This window comes from Colias croceus, chromosome 16 (genome assembly GCF_905220415.1).
Source record: "Colias croceus chromosome 16, ilColCroc2.1".
Taxonomy (NCBI): domain Eukaryota; kingdom Metazoa; phylum Arthropoda; class Insecta; order Lepidoptera; family Pieridae; genus Colias; species Colias croceus.
Window position 1 is genome coordinate 4,160,813 of NC_059552.1, and position 20,712 is coordinate 4,181,524.

Sequence of the window (20,712 nt, forward strand, 5' to 3'; positions counted from 1 at the left end):
TATCCAAATATAAAACAGCCAACCATTCAAACTTTCACAATAATATAGCGGGAATAAAAGGAAACACAGGCTGTCACGATTCATTATATTATTATAACGCCAAGTCACGCTCTTCATAGCATCTGCAAGTCCTACATCGCTCACCTTAGACCCCATAAACAAATACGTACAATCACTACCCAGCAACTCTAATATGAATACATTAAATGTACTTTCTAAGTACTTCCACGTCACATTAACAGTTTTTATGTAAATTGTTCGCGGTATCTTTGCGGCTCCACAATCGAGGGTGAAGTAATTTCGATTTGAATGGCCAAGTACAATAAACCACAATAGAAATCATACAGAAAGTTTTATGGAATGAAGGCATTATATAAATATACCTACAATAATTTAAAAATATTAACTATAACAGACAAAGTTAAGTTGCTTTATTTTCAAGGTCCATAGATGGAAAATCTTCATAAGGCATTTATTTCATGAATATTTTGGTTTGACAATTTACATACTTGGGAATTTAGAAATCATTAATATGCGTCCATCTGCACCAACCTACACCGAATCTAGAAAAAGAGAAACTATTTAGTAATATAAACTATTTAGAAATTCTGTTTTGATCATAGTTGATCATATTGGAATTAAATATAGCCAAATGTAGCTTTCTGCTAGTGAACGAATTAATGAAAACCGTCCAGTTTGTATGTGAAAAGATTACTTACATACTAATACAGAAAATTTTCCTCATCATAATATATTAATTTAGATAGATATAACTCTATTATTAACCTGTTGTGTTGTCCCGAAGCCGGTGGAAGATAGGTTTGACTAACAGCACGTTAGGTCGTGGGTTTAGAACGTGACGAGTCCCGTCCGATTAGGGCCCTTCTGGCCTCCTCCACTCAAGCGACAGCTCAAGCCGAGGTTCGTGGTCCCCGTCAAGGGGGGACGCCCTTGTGCATGTCGCTACCAGGGTGAACCTTCAGTTCACCCCCGCGTCCGCGTTAAAATGTAGAAGCCCTTCTGGCTAACATTGAGAAACACCACACAAAAAAAAAAAAAAAAAAAAAAACGTGACGAGCGTGCAAATTAACTTCGTTATTTTACAATTTATATCCCACTATATATCAATATTGTTTATTAAGAATAACGACAGAAACACACCATAGTAAATAGAGCCGTGCTATATTTTATGGAACCAGTTATTAATTTAATTAAACTCTAACGTAATCAGTATTTAGTTCTGAATGCGTAGAACTAAGAATGTTAATAGAATGCACTTGTATAAAGTTATAGTAAACAATTACTATGAATGTATACTATTTGAATAATAAATACGTCACGATTGAGAGTGAACGATATTTTCTTTAGTTTAAACATTTACAATATCTAAAATTCAAATGTTCTCCAATTTTTTTTTTATAAATGCATCATACACGATTCATTTGTCATGCAAGTTAACTACATGCATTACTAACATTTTATTGGGTTAATGTTTTTCATAGTAAATAAAATGAATTTAATTAAACATCTCAAAGAGATATTGATATTCGGACCTATCCGTGAATAATTGAACGTCATTAATATATTAATACGCATCTTAAGTTTGCTGTATAAAAATGATACGTAATTAAAGACGAATCATTAACATTGACAGAATATATAATTAATTTTTTAACGCCTTTATAAATACATCTATGGACAAGTGTGCGTTTTACAGATATTAACAGCGAGGATGAGACACGATGAAGTTGAACGGAAGAATATTCAATTAAATTAAATGAAATAATAATAATTATTATTATTTCAAGTAACAACAAGTTTAAAGCCACTCTATGCCCCGTGTGTCCATGAACACCCAAGAATATAAAGTCTTCATTTTATTTTCAAGAAATAGAAGAGCATCTCCCGTTAGCAATTTCGAATACAATAGAGCGCTGCATCGTACGATTTCAATATTTATCAACGAAGGGCCCGTGTAAAAGCGCTGCAATGAGCGGACACTAACCTCGGCTTAATTGAAACCAGATAAAAAGTGTAGGCAGGTGAAATGAACGAAATCGGTTACACTTTTTGTGTAAAGAAAACTACATTCCGGCGAGAATTGTTTGTATTACATGCGAGTTAGTCTATTAATGACCGTTTTATTATTGTGATGTGATGCAATTTATCTGTAGCGAAGATGTTGTACGGAGCTCCCTTTTGATGGCGCGCACTCAAACGTAAATAATGACACCACGTAATAAATAACAGATGAAAATGTCTAAAGTAAAATTAGAGTCTTAACCCATCCGTCATACAAAATCTCTATGTATTTTATTACTATTCAATACGAATACACCCATTATTGTAAATGCGTTCGTATTGAGTGCGTTTTATAATTTATTTCAGTCGCGTAATCTAAATCTAATAAAGTGTAGATCGCGGTATTGTTTTATCTTGAACATCTTCACTTGTAAGTAAATCGTGATAAGAAACGAAATGCGAACAAAAGAAATCGAAAATATCTACGAGTAGCTCGGAAAATCGATTTATTTTCTCGTCGATTCCTGCCGGCGGTTCCTTTTGTATAATTTTTTACTTAGAATTTTTAGATTATTTCTATTTGCCTACCTTTTCTGTATTGTTTTGAATGTAAAGAATGTTGAATGCGAGTTATTAACACGTAGAAGTTCCCTATTATTGTAAAGAGCATGAATAAAAACGCGTTTATTACGGGAAGAATACGCAAGGCGCTGCCTTTAGAATGTTAACAGCGTGCTTGCATTATTATTATGATTATAGCGTCATCTTTATATACTATAACGGATTATTTTTTTAGGTAAAACTGAGGCTAGAACCGTGGAAGATAAAAAATGTAGCCTAGTATGGCACAAATAGTTGGGAACCTAATTGAATTTAAAATACGGAAGAAGTTTAGAAAGATAGAAAAGAAAGAAAAGGTAAGGTCACATCATCGTTATTTAAATATTAGCTTCTTCTTATGTCTTCTGGCTAATAATTCGTAAGCAATAAGTTGATTGCAATCTATCCATTGCGGCTCCGTAAAGGATAAACGCGAAAATAAAACGAAATACAAAACCATAACTATGAGCTTGAAGAATCACAATTTCCGCATAATTTCATTCAAACAGTCCCTCAATACGATGATGATATTCCAGGCATGTAAATCATTGTAATAATGCAAGTCTAGGCGGACATGGGAACCGCCCGGGGCCCGCTTAATAACCCCGTCAGTCGTCACGAATGAACGCCCATCACTTAGTAAATGAATTTCGCACAATCTAAACTCTTATAGCGACAGCCAAGATAGGTGTTAATTGAATGTGTCAGTTATATGTGCCAAATACCTCGGGGAATGAAAGGGATCAGCTTTACACGCAACAAACAACTCTGAGGTACCTTTTGTACGATTAATGGACGATAATGGTGCATGTTTCTATTCAACTGTAGATGTGCGATTTTAGTTTGCGTTCATAGAGTTATTGAACGATAAAATGAAAGTAATAAAAATTGCATAGAATAACATTTGCACAGTTAAATTGATTAATTTTAAACTTCTATTAGTTTGAACTTCTACCTTAAATAATTAAAATATACAAACATTTGGTCTCTAATTCTATACGACGAGGAATTAAAAAAAAGTTTGTTGTTAAATTTTTTTTTAATTCTTCGTCGTATACAATTAGAGACCTATCATATTATATACCCTATCATCACATACCCATTAATTGGCTTTTAACTTTAAAATGACTCCATCAAACAAACTGTCTGCATTAGTCGATGCATTAATTATTTAAAGTAAATAAAAAAAAAAAAAATTCAGGATCGTTTCAATATTCAGCTATTATAATTATTATTATTCTATTCTATTCAATTGCCGTTTATATCAGCACGTAAAGAACAGCACCAAGCATCATAACTGAAACGCAATTACAATTAAAGTAAATATCTAGACACCACAGGTCAATTGCCACAAAGGGTCTGTAGGGAATCAATTTGGCACAGAAATCACAGTAACTATGTCAGAAGGTTATAGTAATCCGTTACTCGCGGTTCACGCGGCACCGTGAGATTACAAACCAATCACCGGCGGTTTCATCTCGACCTTATATGGCTGGAAATACAGTGGAAACTGTTATTGTGCACCTAATGACATCGGCTAGAGTGAAAACTTCGTCTGTTTCACGGAATATGATAGCAATTTGCATTGCATTTGACGCTGCTGGTGCAAAATGCAGATGTTAAACTGACCTTTATATTGTGCACGACGCGGTTCACTTGTTTAGATAAGATGGAATATGTACCACGATTAAGTTTTGAATGTTGTGCTGAACATTGGAACCATTATTTTCAGAATATTTTTAAAGATAAAATTGAGTTTAGCAACAATAACTACGGCTGCTTATGCGTATGCATGTTGCATGCGTATGCGGCATACTATTCCATGTTAAAACGATTTTTAATATCAAAGATGCCGGGCGATTATTTCCAATATAATTAGCAGATAATGTTAATCAATACGTACTGAACGTCGTCCATTAATATGGAAAAGTCAATTATAATAAAATATAACATCGCATGATCAGGTGCACTGATATCTCTGATTTTGCAGTATCTATCTCCATTTATCACAATTTATGGTCATTAAATATTATTGCAAATGTCAGATATTAATGGGACTTACATGAATCTGCGCCAAATGAGAAACGGTCGTAAAAAGTTAAACAGTAGTTAGATTTTCAAAGGCAATCGCCAATAGTCCATTATTGCATCATACAAAAAGCGCATGTAATGATCGTCATTATTGTCATTCCTTGCGATATCGCTTGAGTTATATTTTATATTTATACATAATATAGAGTAAATGCAATCGGTTTAGAAGATAATCTCGTAACGGGACGCGGCAGGTGAGGACATCAACCATCCGTGTCGGAAACACGGAAAGCTATTTTAGACGGGGAGCTTGGCTATACAATTTTCCTATAATTTATACCGGTTAGTGAAGAAAAATATCAACGTGCAATTAGGAGGTAAACAGATCCGGTGCGGTTAAAGAATAATCTTGAGATGCATTTTAAACTCGAATGAAATAATCATTGCGTCTGGAGAATCGTAATTATTGTTCAGTTGGAAAAAAAGCTTCCTGACTTATACTTTCTTGTGTATTGAAGCTTATCAATTAAGAGTCATATAATAGAGTTATATTTATAATTAGTTTTAGAACTTCAAGTTTTTAAATGCCGTTTACTATAATAAACACGGTGTAAATTCTAAGCTCTTATATAAGATGGGTTTTTAAGAATTCTACCTACATGTCGGAAATAAAGTCTACATTAATTTATAGGTAGATGTCATTTTAAATACAAAATCAATATAATCGTCATTAATTTCTAATTAACAATATTCACCTAAAATTTGCCAAACCAAAATTCCCTAATCTGATACTAAAATTTGCCAAACCAAAATTGCCATTCCCCTAATCTAGCTAATAACTCCCATTCCCATCGACCTTTAGCTCTCCGTCTACTAAACACGACACGGCTCACACCGGTGATTCTGCGGTGCAGCTTTGACACCGAACGCTAACGGCCAGCTCAGCCCACTTCAAATTTGTACGCAACCGCAACATTTCGCACTTGACTCAGTCGCCGGGTTTATTGGCCGTTAACTCAATGCACCAACTGAACCGACTGAACTTTACGATCTCTTCATAGCCAACAACTTTGTAGCGTACTTGAGACGTGATCGCCGAATGCTAAACGTTAATTAAACGTTTACGTGACCGTCTGATGCCTTTTGTGTTGGGTGCCGATTGAAAATTGGTTGATTTCCAATCTAGCCACAAGGCGATACTTTAACCTTTTATGCTATTATTGCTGAGCCTATAATTATTTGCTAACAAATTGTATGAATCGATAAGTATAAATACATGCTCAGATAATCTTAAATATTTTGTATCTATACCTATAGTCTATACCAGATACACTTACTAATTCAATAGATAAAAATAATATTAACGTGACGGACAAATAAAGCAAACTGCGGCGACCTTGCATTTAGGTCAGTGTCGTGTCACAAAAATCCTACTTTACTCACAAATCCATTACATCGCTTCTGGTAATACCGTTTCGAGTACCGTCATTATAAAGAAAAAATAAAAAAATCGCAAGATACCAATTCACTAAAACCGCCCATTGTCAAAGTGCGACAGTTGAAAATTTCGTGAATGATATCTTAATATCTCGCAGTCGAGTTTGTGATTCGTTATGGGTCTTTAGTATTGAGTTGGAAGACTTTATTATATTGTTTAGATTGTAATAAAAAGAATAAACCGGATCTACACATAGAACATTAGTGTATAAGTGTATTGATTTAGATTTCATTTTGGAATGAAGTCTTTTATTGTATATAGGTATAGTCCATCCGGTAAGTATGCTTTACTTATGTCTCTTTGTGTAGCAGCCAGCAGGCTTAAGTAAAATAATTTTTTAATCATTATTTTTCTGTAAAATAGAGTGATTTGCGCAAAATTTTATCTAATCGAGTGTTCAAAGCGCCCTCTTATTATTTTCTTTTATGATCCAATCAGTTCCAATATTCTTATCAGCATCTCCGATTACAAAGCTAATTTAACCTAGTATTTAATTCGCTATTCTGAACCAATTTCGAATAATTTGCGTTGCGTTATATTTGCTTTAGGCCCAAAACGAGCTTATTATTCTTTGAAAAACAATTGGAAGATAACGGGATCTTCAATTCGAATATAACCGTGAACTTTACGTAATACCCATAGGCTTGAAATTGTTTTTTACCATCAAACGATGGTGATAAAAAATGTATCACATTAATTGTCTACGGAAGAAATAAATACAAAAACCAAACTAAATAAGAACTCGATAATAGAATCAGCTTTGTAAATTTGCATGTTTGAAGAAGTTATTTAAGTTTACTAGTTTCATAGTAAGTAATTTACCAAAACACTGAGCTATTTTAGACTAAACACACGACATGTTCGACAAATTCATCTATAAAATCAATTAATACACTTATACAATTAATACCCTTGGCTTGTCATAGAAACCGAATGACGTAACAGATATAAGTTTACATGCACGTGGAAAGCCCTTACTTTCCCTAGAAAATGAGAAGTTGAAACTAAAGGTTAGACGGATATTGCGAAGCATGTAGACCGTATCGCCAGAGCAGCCGACAAAACGGCCCGTCATGCCCAAGTACGCTACCGAACATTGAAAATATAAGGATAATTCTGATAATACAATATAAAAAGAAAACTACACACAATACCTTAAGCGTGAATCTACTATTTATACGCGTAGGCTACATTCAAACTATTTTTCTACATTCAAGCTTTATGGTATAAAGTTAGGTAGGTACATGAAAAAGATTATCATGACAATATTTATCGTGAGGATATATAATTTTACTGAAGGATTAAAAGCATTTATGCAATAGTGTTACTATTTTGATATATTTTTAAATCGTTAGATTTAATAGCCGGTAATAGTCGAAGCAAAGACAATAATATTTTGAAATGAAATGAAGATTTTGACAGATAGCTTAGCGTAGAGGGCGTTTTTATTCGTCCGCTACCATTCTTCCGCCAAATCTTATCATCCGAAGTCATTTACACTGCCACACTGCACAGACCTTTATACAATAACCGATAAACTAATCCACATTTTCCGGGTTACAATAATTCGGCTACAAGACGCGCGGTAGTGACCCAGTTACCTCACTATCCATTTGCTGACCGCGTCTGTTGAACCGTGACTACCTTTGTTCCGATTTACGAATCTATATAATACTTTTCTTTATCCAATACAAAGAGTTGCTTTGCTTTGTTTTGTTTATCATTTGCTTGTATCGGGTCATCAATCATATGAGCGCCATTTCAAAAACTTTCTGTGGCGAAGGTAATGTAATTCATTGCAGGTTATTTTGCTTTATGGCAAACTATAAAAGCTGATTGTATAGAAGTACACACTTGGTTGGCGTTGCTGGTTTGATGGTTGTATAAAATGCAAGGCTTTGCATATACATAATTGCGAAGATATTATCTATTCATAAATGACATTCGTTTAATGAATAACAACTTATTAAAATAATTATAATAATGAACACAAAAAAAAAAAGATTAATAAATGAAGTAGAAATTGTCTTAATTTCATGTTAATAAGTCGACTTAGTTATAGTACAAAAATTATTTTCATCACGAGTAGAAAGAGACACTGCGCCACAAACAAAAGCAAAAGATGAAAGTATATAGACTATCACCGTAATCGCAATTCGAATTAGAGAGCAATAAATCAGATGTTAATAAATGATGAGAAAACAATACCATCCGATATCTATCGACGTGCAAATGTAACTAAACAGCTGACAAGAGAGCTCGATCCAATCTCAATGCTATCGCGAATACAGGGTAATTACTCTCTAAATACAATGGATATAATAGCATCGTAGAATAACATTGAAAGAAAACGTAACATTATATAAACGTGCAATCGATAAACTTATAATTATAAGCCTATCTGTACAATGTAGCTTAAGTATATAATTAGAATGTCGCTATCTTTTGTATCATCTGCAAATAATTTCACTTAAAAATGAATCAAGATGAAGATAAAATAAATGCATGAATACAACTTATTTGTGCTACGTGCTTCAATTTTGCCGTTTACAGTAATAGCGTACAGAACATGTGAATACTGCTAATTGCGATTATAAATAAGAAGTAAACGTTAATAGTCAATAATTAATAAAGCAAACACGGCATGCATATGAATGGTTCATTACAATTATTAAGAGTTTTAAATAAACGTTAAATTATGTGTTTTCAGAGATGCACTAACGTTGTGATCAATTTATGAATAGTAAACATTTTTCATGTAAATCATGCTTTATAAAAAAATATTTTAAAAATAAATTGGAACTACATATACCTTAGTATTCACCGAAGTATTAAACTATGTGTAAAGTGCATAACTCGATTCAACTTTAACAATAGATTGTCATATAATTTCGACATCAAAAACACCTCAAAGTAATCCACACGTATCATAATTTGATTAGAATGTAATCCCATTGAAACACCAAATGACTATAGGTTACAATGTGTAACAGTAGTAATAATTCGAGTTCCAATTGTGAACAGAAAGGTGAGAATTGTGAAGTACAAATTATCTTATCTGTAATCTATAATTTCAATGGTCGAGATGTGGAAAATCTTCGCAACGGCATCGTGTTCAGAATCTTTGTTCTCACAGCCGAGATTGTTGGTTATAATTACTAGATATTTGCTGAGATGCTCTGATAAAATATAAACCTAATGGATCATGGCGAATTTTATCGCTGTAACAAGGGTAAGCAATTTACTTAAATTGTGTATCAGCTTCCGCATTTGTGCCAATAAATGTAATAATTAAAGACGACGAACAAGATATTATGATATAAAATATCGAAGAAAGTTATGTAAATTTTATATATTATCAAGTGTTCTAAATCAAAGTGGTTAAATAAATAAAAAAATCTAATCTTCTTTAACTTTCAAGGCCTATAAAGTCTTCTCATTAATATCGTTTAAAATATTGCAATTATAGAGCTTGTATATCTAATTAAGGTTCTTAATTAAGGCTCTGCAGTGTTGATTTAATACAATTAGATCGTTCTGTTTCCCAAACATTATTCATACAAAACAATACACGCTGTTACTCTGACGTTAGAGATAATATAATAAACATTTTATTATTAAGTGAGATCTTACTTAGATACTTATAAAAATCCTTTATCCAGCGCTATCGTATTATCAGTGCCTAATCAGCAAACGGAATATTTATTAAGATTCCAATTAGCTTCAATTAGCGGGACATCATCAAAGGGTAAAATTCGCAATTAAGTGAACATCAAAGCGAAGAAATATTAAATTCGCCAATCATTTTGATTATTATATTCATGTTTCGTCCCCGTTGATTTATTTACAATCAGTATGTTATTTGATAACGTATTTTAATTTATTGCGAAGTATTGAGATCTGCGAAACGGTTGCACGCAATGAGCAATGCTTTATAAGTTCACAATATACTTAATGGTCTCATTTATGACTCTTAATTGTTTAGAGAAAGTTTCATTTGTATATTTAATAATGTCACTTAAGAATGTTAAAATTTTCTTCTTACTGATTTCATAACAAACAACAAATCAAGCGAACAACTTTTAAAATTCATTAAAATAAACATTTCAAAATTCCTCTTGTAAGACGTTTGTAAAAGTACAATCAAAATATTTCTACAGCTATACCACATATACACAGATCATAACACATTCCCGATATTACACACTAGCCGCTTAAAATAATTTATTATTGAATACACAAACCAATCATATCCGCTGAGACAAATGCATGAAAGTGCAACGATGCACCGTCCCATTAACCTACAACACCGACCCACATGACAGAACCTCACTACTTTACTCACTACGAGTCCCAACTTCGTTGATGACCTTTACGATATATGCAAATGTGTTTAAGTAGCTTGGGAAAATATATAAGGGTCAATTAGGTGAAAATGACGGAACATTGCACGTTGTTGCGTCGTTAATTTGGCGTTAAATGAATTGTTTAACTGGGATGTGTCGCGTGTGGAATATTTAAAGGATTATGAAGACTTAGGCTAGGTAGTTTCAAACTCAAACTCAAACTCAAACATTTATTTATTCAATTAGACTACTATTTAGTAGCACTTTCGAATCGTCATTACATAAGTATTTTTAACATTTACCACCGATTCGGAAAGCAGTATCTATGGAGAAGAATCGGCAAGAAACTCCATAGTTGCTCTTTTAAAATCATGTCAATATTACATAATATGTAACTTATATCTAACTTATACATAATATATCATAATATGCCAAAGAACTGTCCTGTGGTTTTTACGCGACAACCCTCCATGGGTCTTTATCGTCCATATATTCCTGAATACTGTAGTACGCTCTCTGAACTAGTACATTTTTTATATAAGTTTTAAATTTAGAACTACTAAACTCTTTAATATTGAGAGGAATTCTATTGTATAAGCGTATACCTTGACCCATAAATGAATTTTTAACTTTAGCTAATCGGAAAAATGGCATTTCAATTCTATTCCTGTTCCTTGTGCCATAATCGTGTCTATCTCCTACTCTTGTGTGTAAGTCGGCGTTTTTGTGAACATGCAAAATATTATTAAATATATACTGTGATGGTACAGTAAGGATACCAGTATTCTTAAAATGATCTCTTAGTGAGTCCCGAGCACGTAAATTATATATAGAGCGAATGGCTCTTTTCTGTAAGATAAATATAGTTTCTATATCTGCAGCCTTGCCCCACAGTAGAATTCCATAGGACATAATGCTATGAAAGTAGCTGAAATAAACCAATCTAGCCGTATCTTCATCGGTGAGATGCCTTATTTTTCGGACTGCATATGCAGCTGAACTGAGCTTACCTGCAGCGGTGTTGACATGGGCTCCCCACTGTAGTTTCTCATCCAATGTTAACCCTAGAAATACAGTAGACTCAGTAGGATGCAATACCTCCCCGTTCAAGGTAATATCTCTGTTCAACTTTTTTACATTAGGAAGTAAAAATTCAACACAAGTGGTTTTTTTGGCATTTAATAATAAATTATTGGCAGTAAACCATTCAGATATGTGTAAAAGAGCACTGTTCACTTCGTCAACATTTGGGTCATGCCTATCCACATTAAAAATTAATGAGGTATCATCTGCAAACAGAACTATTTCACACCTATCCTGCAAATAATAGGGAAGATCATTGATATATACCAAGAACAAGAAGGGACCTAAAATGGACCCCTGTGGAACACCAATGTTAATTGACGCACCGCTAGAACGTTCTCCATTAACAACTACAGTCAGTATCCTATCATGCAGGTATGACGCTATGAGGTTCTGGGCTTTTCCTGTAATTCCATAGTGATTAAGTTTACGTAACAAAGTACAATGTTCAACGCAGTCAAATGCCTTGGAGAGGTCACAAAATATCCCCAGAGCATTTTTTGAGTTTTCCCATGCTTTATAAATATGTGTTAGAAGTGCAACTCCAGCATCTGTGGTTGAGCGCCCCTTTGTGAAACCAAACTGTTTGGTGTGCAGTAAATTATTAGATGCAAAATGACTACTCAATTGGTTTAATATCAACCTCTCGAATACCTTACTTAATGTTGGTAAAATAGAGATAGGTCTATAATTGTTACAGTCTTCTTGATCGCCCTTCTTAAATAGAGGTATAACTTTACTAAGCTTTAGTAAATTAGGAAATGTACCATAGTCACAACACTTATTAAATATGAAAGCTAAATTTTTCGCAATATTTTCTATTATATTATTAACTAAATTTACGGACATTCCCCAAAGATCACAAGTATTTTTTAGATTAAGCGTCTTAAAGGCAGTAACAATATCACTAGCAGTTACGTGTCGTAATTCAAATAATGTACTGCACCCCGCAACATGGTCCCTCAAAAAGGTTTCTGCAAGTGCTGAAGACGAATTTAAACTATTAGTAATAGTAGCAGGGACACTACTGAAGAATTCTTCAAAAGCAAGCGCAACATCAGCACTTTTGTCAATAACCCTGTCATTATTTACAAGTTTTATGGTATTACTTGATTTGCTTTTACCCATTTCACCATTAATAATAGACCAGACTGTTTTAACTTTATTATCAGAGTCGCGTATTTTTTCTTTGATATACAAACGCTTTGCAGTAAAACAAACTTTTTTAAAAATTTTTGAGTAATTTCTAACATAACTAAGAAAAGATGGGTCTTTATTATATTGCTTCATACCATATAACTCATAAAGAACGATCCTACACTTATGTATGCTAGGTGTCGCCCATTTACTAAATGGTAAATCCTTGGTAATATTTAAAGATTTAACTTTAAATATTTTTTCAAATTCATTATGAACTAAATTGAAAAGATTTTTAAACATTTCACAAGGATTATTATTACAGGATTGATCATTCAGTACGGGCAGGTTTTTATTAATATTATCTCTAAATTTATTAATGCCTTTTTTACTTATAGGCCTAACATTAATCCTTTTAAATGTAGGTATGCAATCCCATTCAAAAACTACTTTCTGGCCACAGTGATCCGAAGTCAATGTATTGAGAATATTTTTCTCTAAACAGATGCAGTCACAGTATATATTATCAATACAGGTTGCAGAAGTAGGTGTAATTCGTGTGGGTTCGTTAAAAAGTTTATATAGATTAAATGACTGAAATAAATTAACAATTCGTGTAGCCGTTTGTGTTTGTAAAAGTAAATCAATATTAAAATCACCACATACTATAACTTTTTTTTTACTCCTGCTTAGACGCTTTAATATTTCTTCCATGACTTTCTCAAACATATTATAGTCACTGGAAGGGTTTTGTTAAAGTATACGTTTTTTTAGATCTTATAATGCATAAAACTTTTACGACTATTACTTTAAGTACCATTATAAAAAGTATAGGATTTAAATATTGACTCTGACTGAGATATATGTTTACTGACTCTAAGTATTTATAATTTACATATCTCTTTTAAACACTCTTTTGATGACTATGTCAAAAATTGAAAAAAAATATTGTAGAAAAGTCAAAAGAAATAGTTTTACAAATCTTCAATATTGACTTACTAAACAATTTCTTATAACTTTTCTATTACAATCTTTTTGTTTTTGCGAAAATTGTTCGTAATAGGGTCAGCGAAGCAAAAAGCGCTGGATGCCAAGCGGATAATTGCGATAATATGCAGAAAGTTTACAAAAAGACGATAACAGAAGCGCGAAAACCACGTTATTTAACTACGAAAGAAATGTATTGTAATATATATCTTATAGGTCGTTATATAGATGCATTACAGATATAAGATAATACAACAGTGTTAAAATACAATTTTAGACGAACGTTGGCTAACGAATTGGCGAACGAATATTAGGCTCATCATCTGATAGTAACAAATATTTTAAAGGGGCATGTAAAAAAAATAAACTATATTCATATTATGTTCAATTATTATTGCTTTGACCGCAACATAATAGTAGTATGTATCATAAACAAACATGCATCATAAAATTGGCGATGCAGCTAGTATTCCACACTACTTCATGTATAAAAACGGACAATTTCATAGAAAATCTATATATAACCACATATAACCATGCAGTACACACAGAAAATTGCCACGCAAAGACCATAATATTCATATTATGTTATTAACCGATTGCAAATTGAGCAAAACGAAATTACCTCTCATGTAAATTGGCTAAGAAAAAGTCGTCGCACAGCGTTGCCGTGTAAAAAGCAAGTTCATTGTACTAGGTCTAGCTTCCCACAAGTCCCTATAATAAATACTTAGTTACAATGAGCATTCAATAATAACTTTATAGTGTTTGAGCACGAAATCAAACGGTAAATGATGGAGACTTTAGTGCAAGTGTTTATAGCTTGAAGCCTGTAAGATATATAATGTCGCGATTCGCGAATAACTGTAGTTACATCGCGAGAATTCTATCAAATATCTTCATCTATTTTATTAAGATCGACACTATCTGTTGATTGAATAATAAAGCATTTTATTGGAACTTCATCACATTTCATTCGTTGAAGTATACTTCGACTAATATTACAGATTCAATGTTATACAGTTTACTCAATTCATTATTTTTTCTGGATCACGATTGTCCTAGAAATAGATTGTACGATCGTGATTCGTAATAAAGCAAATTATATAACAATGGACGAAACAATTAAATAAAACTACGCCTCACTAATTTATTGGACGTATTTATTATTCTCTACTATAGTTTTGACCCATAATATTTTAAAATATTCTTGAACTTTTAATAAAACTCTTTTATATAAGCACCTCTCCAATTTAGCATATTGTTACTTAATATTATGTATTGTATCCTTTCCTATTATTCATATAAATAGGTTATGTATTCTATCTTCAGTTTTCATAGCCACCCGCGTTACATTTTCTTTTCTTCTTTATCTCTTACCTTGGGCAGTCTGGAAGAGTTCGCTAGTAAGCGATAAGACCGCCTTATGTACCTACCGTGTAATCCATTTTGTATGATTGTAAATATTTTACTTGGTGTTGTATATTAAATTGATAAATAAATAAATAAATAAAATAATAGTGAAGACTGAATATCAAAATATCCATTCAACTAGCTTCTCTACTACGCCTATAACTAATGTTTCGTCTATGGATTAAATATTATGTTTATTCCGCCCATTTCTAATATGCCCATCACATTTTAATAATAACCTGCTGTAATGTATAGGTTTAGATGTTTCTACACAACATAACTATCCTAACAAAAAGTAAATTAATACGATAAACTTTTAAAATTTAATGGAAAAAGCAAATGTCCTGCAAAAGAGGAAATAAGAAATAGACACTAATGTCTCCTTTTAAAGCATTTATTCATACAAATCCATAGATACTGCTTTCCGAATAGGTGGTAATTGTTAAAAATATGTAATGACGATTCGAAAGTGCTTCTAAAAGAAGTCTAGTTGAATAAATAAATGTTTGAGTTTGAGTATGAGTTTGAAAATCATTTCTGAGTTTGCAAAAAAAGCTACTAGAATTGGGAGTGCTTTTATACAGAGGCAGTAACAATTACGCTATAGTTAGCGTGATGTCTTTAATCATAGATAATTATTGTCTTGTACATGCAAATTGAAAAGCAAAAACGCAAAAGTGAATATTATTTTTAAAACGATTCGTGTTTAGGCTTGGGAAGGTGATGATTAAACTGCTTTCTACAAAAAGTGTGGTAAAATTAAATGATCTTGATTTCATTCTAATAGGTCGACTTTTTAAATAGATAAACCTTAACAATATTTTCTATATAGTTTTATAATGTCGTCGATACATATTTTAAATACTAGATGCAAATTTTCCCACACTCACATAATTTCTTTAAAAACTACGCAAAAACCACAAACGGTAAATTAAACACATTAGCATATAACTCAAAAGGGAAACTTTTTTAAGCAGTCATCAATTTAGCTCCATTATAAAGCAATTTGTCATAAATTATTATTGATGACAACTGCCATTCAAAGTTTTGAGGATTAACGCGGCGTCTCCTGGACTTTAAATAATAATTTATTATTTTCTGAATTAATAGAGAAATCAATGTATAATTAAATTTGCAAATGTAAATAAAGATTAACGTTGTTCATTCGTTCCATCTGATTTTTGTATAATACTGTATACTTTGTAAATACAATTAGGTACATCCTTTACAATGTTAAACGAAACTTCCAAATTTAACACTACCGTCAAATACTCATCACAAAAAATAATGCCACTATGAAACAACGCAATATATCTAACTATAAATAATACGTATACTATGTTTTTAGAAATATAGTGTATAATTTTCAAAGCCCATAATTTAAATTCGAAATCATAGAAAATTGTGCGAGCTGTTACGATCGACCACGTGTTTCAACTTATTGTATCAATTCAGTAATTTTAAACTGCCCTTTCTCCGCCAACTTTCCTTTGTAGTTTCGGTTTTTGATTCAATGATTACCGTATCGGTCAATTAAGCAAAGCTGGCATGTTCACAGTACTCACACTTATGCAATTTCACTTACAGTATGTTCAAAAAAAAATGCGACTCTAGTTTCATTTTAGAAAATATCCAAGTTTTATACTGGCTTGCATATTCGCTCGTCTTTTAATTCTATTGAATATGCTTAGGATATGTCACAACTAAGCGCTCTAAAAGATTTTCCGCAAAATTTAATTACGGTTCAACAACTTTACGAACACTTCCAAAGAACACATACCGCAATAAGACATTGGTACCTATTCAATTTTAAGTAAGAACAACCGATATCGTTTGTAAATTAATGTAAATGGTGATAACTCTGATTATTAATTAGTAATTTGATTTTTGAAAAAAAAAATGCCGATTTTAGTCAAAATTTATATTTTTCTAACAAGATCCTTATCATTCAAATTTCCACCTTGGTGAGAAAAATTGACATTTCTAATGAAAATGAACAAAAAATTAAATGATTTTATTAAATACTGTAAAATAGTATATAATTCTTCCATTTACTGTATCACAAAATTCTTCATAGATTTTTAGATATTCGTACTACACCAATTACATCACCCTGTATTTATAAACAATTGCAAAATATGACACATACATAGGCCGGGAGATACTGACACAAAATTTCGGGTCATTTGTAACAGAATGGCGGTTCTACAGAGGTCTTATTACGCAATGACAAAAAGAAAAATGATGGTCAGAACGCTGGTACCGGCGGACTAGTCGCGTGGGCGTAAGTCACACTCGTCTGATAAGTAAGACCCCTCTAGACCGCCATCCTGTTACAAATGATCCGAAATTTTGTGTCAGTATCTCCCGGCCTAACATGTGCAATGTGTAAATGTGTTGACGTTCCAGCTCTTCTTAATATACTTATATTTCTTTTGGTGTTTGTCTATTGTTTTTATGTTGGTATAAGTTCCGTTGTGGTTGAATCATAAAATCAACAAATTCAATTTGGTTTTGTGGCATCAACATTTCACTTGTCCATTACAAACACTCTATTTGCACAACATGACATACTTACATAAAAACAAATAAAATGCACATCAAAGCAGTAGTTGAATCAACCATATCGTGAGTCACATAACTCCATATTCGTTCAATAATAATTCACGTTTGTGTATTCAAGTCTAGAACCAAAAAATGCTTTTAAATCTAGAACGAATTCCGCCGCGTCACGGCCGCGGTATACAAGTGGGTCAGCCGAAACTGCCGAGCGCCTCTGATAGAGTACACCGACGTAAACACGTACGAGCTACGTGCCACAGTCTCCATTATAAGGGATAGAAAGATACTTAGAAAGTAAACATTCCCTTTTAGTAGCAATTAACTTTTGTAAAAACGTTATTTACACAATAGAAACACCATTGTAGCCAGCTAATCGAAACGATGAAAGTGTGGTGCATGCAATAAAACCAAATCAACGATCGTTGTTTACATTAAATTATGCTTATGATGGTAAACAAAAAGTCTCGAGCTTTTCTTGTTGCAATGCTATTGTGTTTCGTAGATACGATAAGTAGGTACTCTATTTACGCTAGCTTGTAGTGTCAATAGTAATAAAAAACTGTATATATTTACATTGCGATTGCGAAACTCCCTCACGTGCCTACTTGCGGAAAGCGCTTAAGATGGAGATACGTCTTGCCTTTTGGGGCAAACGTCTCCAAATCGTGCGCCTACATTGCCTCCTAAGGCACCCTCGCAATGTCGGTTCACCGTTATTACTATTGTACCTCTTTATGTACTATATTGTTGTATGAGAAATGATACATTCGATCGATCTAATTTTATGTAAATATAGCAGCAAGCGGTTGTCAGTGACATAATAATAAATCATAAAACTATGAAAAAGTAAATATATATAATTTAAATTGGTCATTAACATCCACAATAATCAACAAGAGCACAGTTGAGCATCTTTAATTGGAATCAAGGAACAAGATCGAGATAGGAGCTAAAATATCTCCGTACCTAGAATGCATTTTAGCGCCAATTTTCTCATCTATTAGAAACTAATTGGGCTTTTGTTCTCGTACTAAAGCCGAGTCTAATTCTATAAACATTCGGTCCAGAAGAAATAATTAAATTAAAACGTTCGCAATGGAAAAGAAACAAAATGGCGTATTTCCGCGCTCACTGGGACCTCGTTACCGATAAGGCTGTCTTTATAAAGTCTCTTACCGATACAATCAACAAGTACGGCTTAATTTAATAACGAAGACGCCAGTAGATACGAGATTACAGTGTGAATTACAGCTGGAAAGTTTCTGCATAAACACATCTACTGAATCTTGATTTTAAGTATTAGAGCATTGAGGATAGGATGCGTATAGTTTGTGCGCTCACTAAGGGCGTGGAAGGACGCGACGCCTACCATCGTAACCACATATTATTATTGTACGGTGTTGATAACGTAGCATAGAATTATAATTATCATAATAAAATAAGGCCTTTTTAATTCATTTAAACACACGCTAATAAAATAAATTTAACACGTTACGGTTTAGTTAAGACGCCACACACGCCACGCAAAAACTCTAATACATTGTCGAGGCAATTAGTCTTTATTCCGCAGATGGCCGTACAATTATAGAATTATCATTAAACGACATCCATTTATTGTCTGCTTGTTTTTACCAGCAGCTTTGAACAAGTTATCTATATTTAATTTGATTTATATCTAAATGCTAACGCAAAAAACGAATAAGTGTAAATTACCAGTCTATGCTATGATACAACTTTAGATTAACATTATCCTGGCGAGTAAGCTCGTAACAACAACAATTTTATAAGTAACCGCCTACTAATAAATCAATTTAGACAGCTCTACGGAAGGCTGCCGAGAAAATAGTTATAGGCACAAATGACTGAGACAGAGAAGGTACTGGACTCGTTAATCACAAGGAGGCAAGCACGAAACTATCAATTATTGTCTTAAAAATATTTATTTGAGCCGATGCGGAAGCCGTGGTAGTATTATTTCAACAGACATTAGCCGCGGTAATCATTGAGAGCCATAATTTCATAGACTTTGCTAACTTTAAGCACGAGCTGAGCCGGGAATTAGAAATTGCGAGGGAAAAGTTGCGGTCTTGGTCGATGCTAACAACTAAATAAATCAACGCTGCCATGTTTATGGTTACGTGTGCATTCTGTTTGTTTTGGAGGCGTGAATTACAGCGTAATTAGTTAAATTACACAGTCGTGATAGGGAATTGCAAATGACTCACATTTTGGGTTAGAAGTACATTTATCAGAACAAATTGTTTGTGCAAAGTGCACTTTTCGTATCAGTGACATGTTTCAGAATACATTTCATTTTAGAACAAAAAGACGGTGAGAATGCCGCAAGTTGGATGTTTCAATCATAAAAATACAAAAAAAAAGAGAAGAGAGGTAAAAATATATCTTAGTAAATAATGTTGCTCCGTTAGTCCGTCAGAGAAATAAAAACGTTCGTAAAAGAATAATTTCTTGCAATGCCAATCGATCCACCGGGAGCTATGATACTCGCAAAGTATTTTATTATAGCAATATATTATCAAGAAACGGTTGTTCGCTATCCTACCATCAATTAATAAGGGCGTTTGCACTAAATGTCCAATGAAAATGGTTTAACCACCTATTAAAGATGAAACAGGTACTATTGCAATCGTTATACAATAGTACAGTTATCGAAGAAATATGACAAACAGAGAAATGATTAAATTTGAGATAATAAACGCTTCCGGAGCTAAGCTCGGTCTTAGTCTAACGGCCGACTTCTCTATTGGTAATTCAATGAAACAGTTTATGTGGGATGATGTAATTCTATGTATTCTCGCAAAAACGGTTTACTACTATATGGATTTATAGTCATAATAAATTATAGTAGTAATGATTAATAGAAAATATATGCCTATCATAAATCTTACAAGTCAGAACTTTTATTTCATTAAGTGTTTTATTGATGACAAGTTAATGCCTTAACGCCGGTTTTACCGCTTGCTGATAGGCTTGTACATGCTGAGTGTCTCCAATAGCATGTGGACGCTATTT

At 32.9% G+C, this 20,712-nt stretch overlaps 2 protein-coding genes across 2 annotated transcripts in view; one reads left to right on the forward strand and one right to left on the reverse strand.

Annotated features, from left to right (window-relative positions):
- LOC123698313 (elongation factor-like GTPase 1) overlaps window positions 1-20,712 on the reverse strand; it is a 99,255-nt gene that overhangs the window by 55,703 nt on the left and 22,840 nt on the right. The window lies entirely within an intron of this gene.
- The window catches only part of LOC123698318, a 53,286-nt gene that overhangs the window by 15,748 nt on the left and 16,826 nt on the right, over window positions 1-20,712 (forward strand). The window lies entirely within an intron of this gene.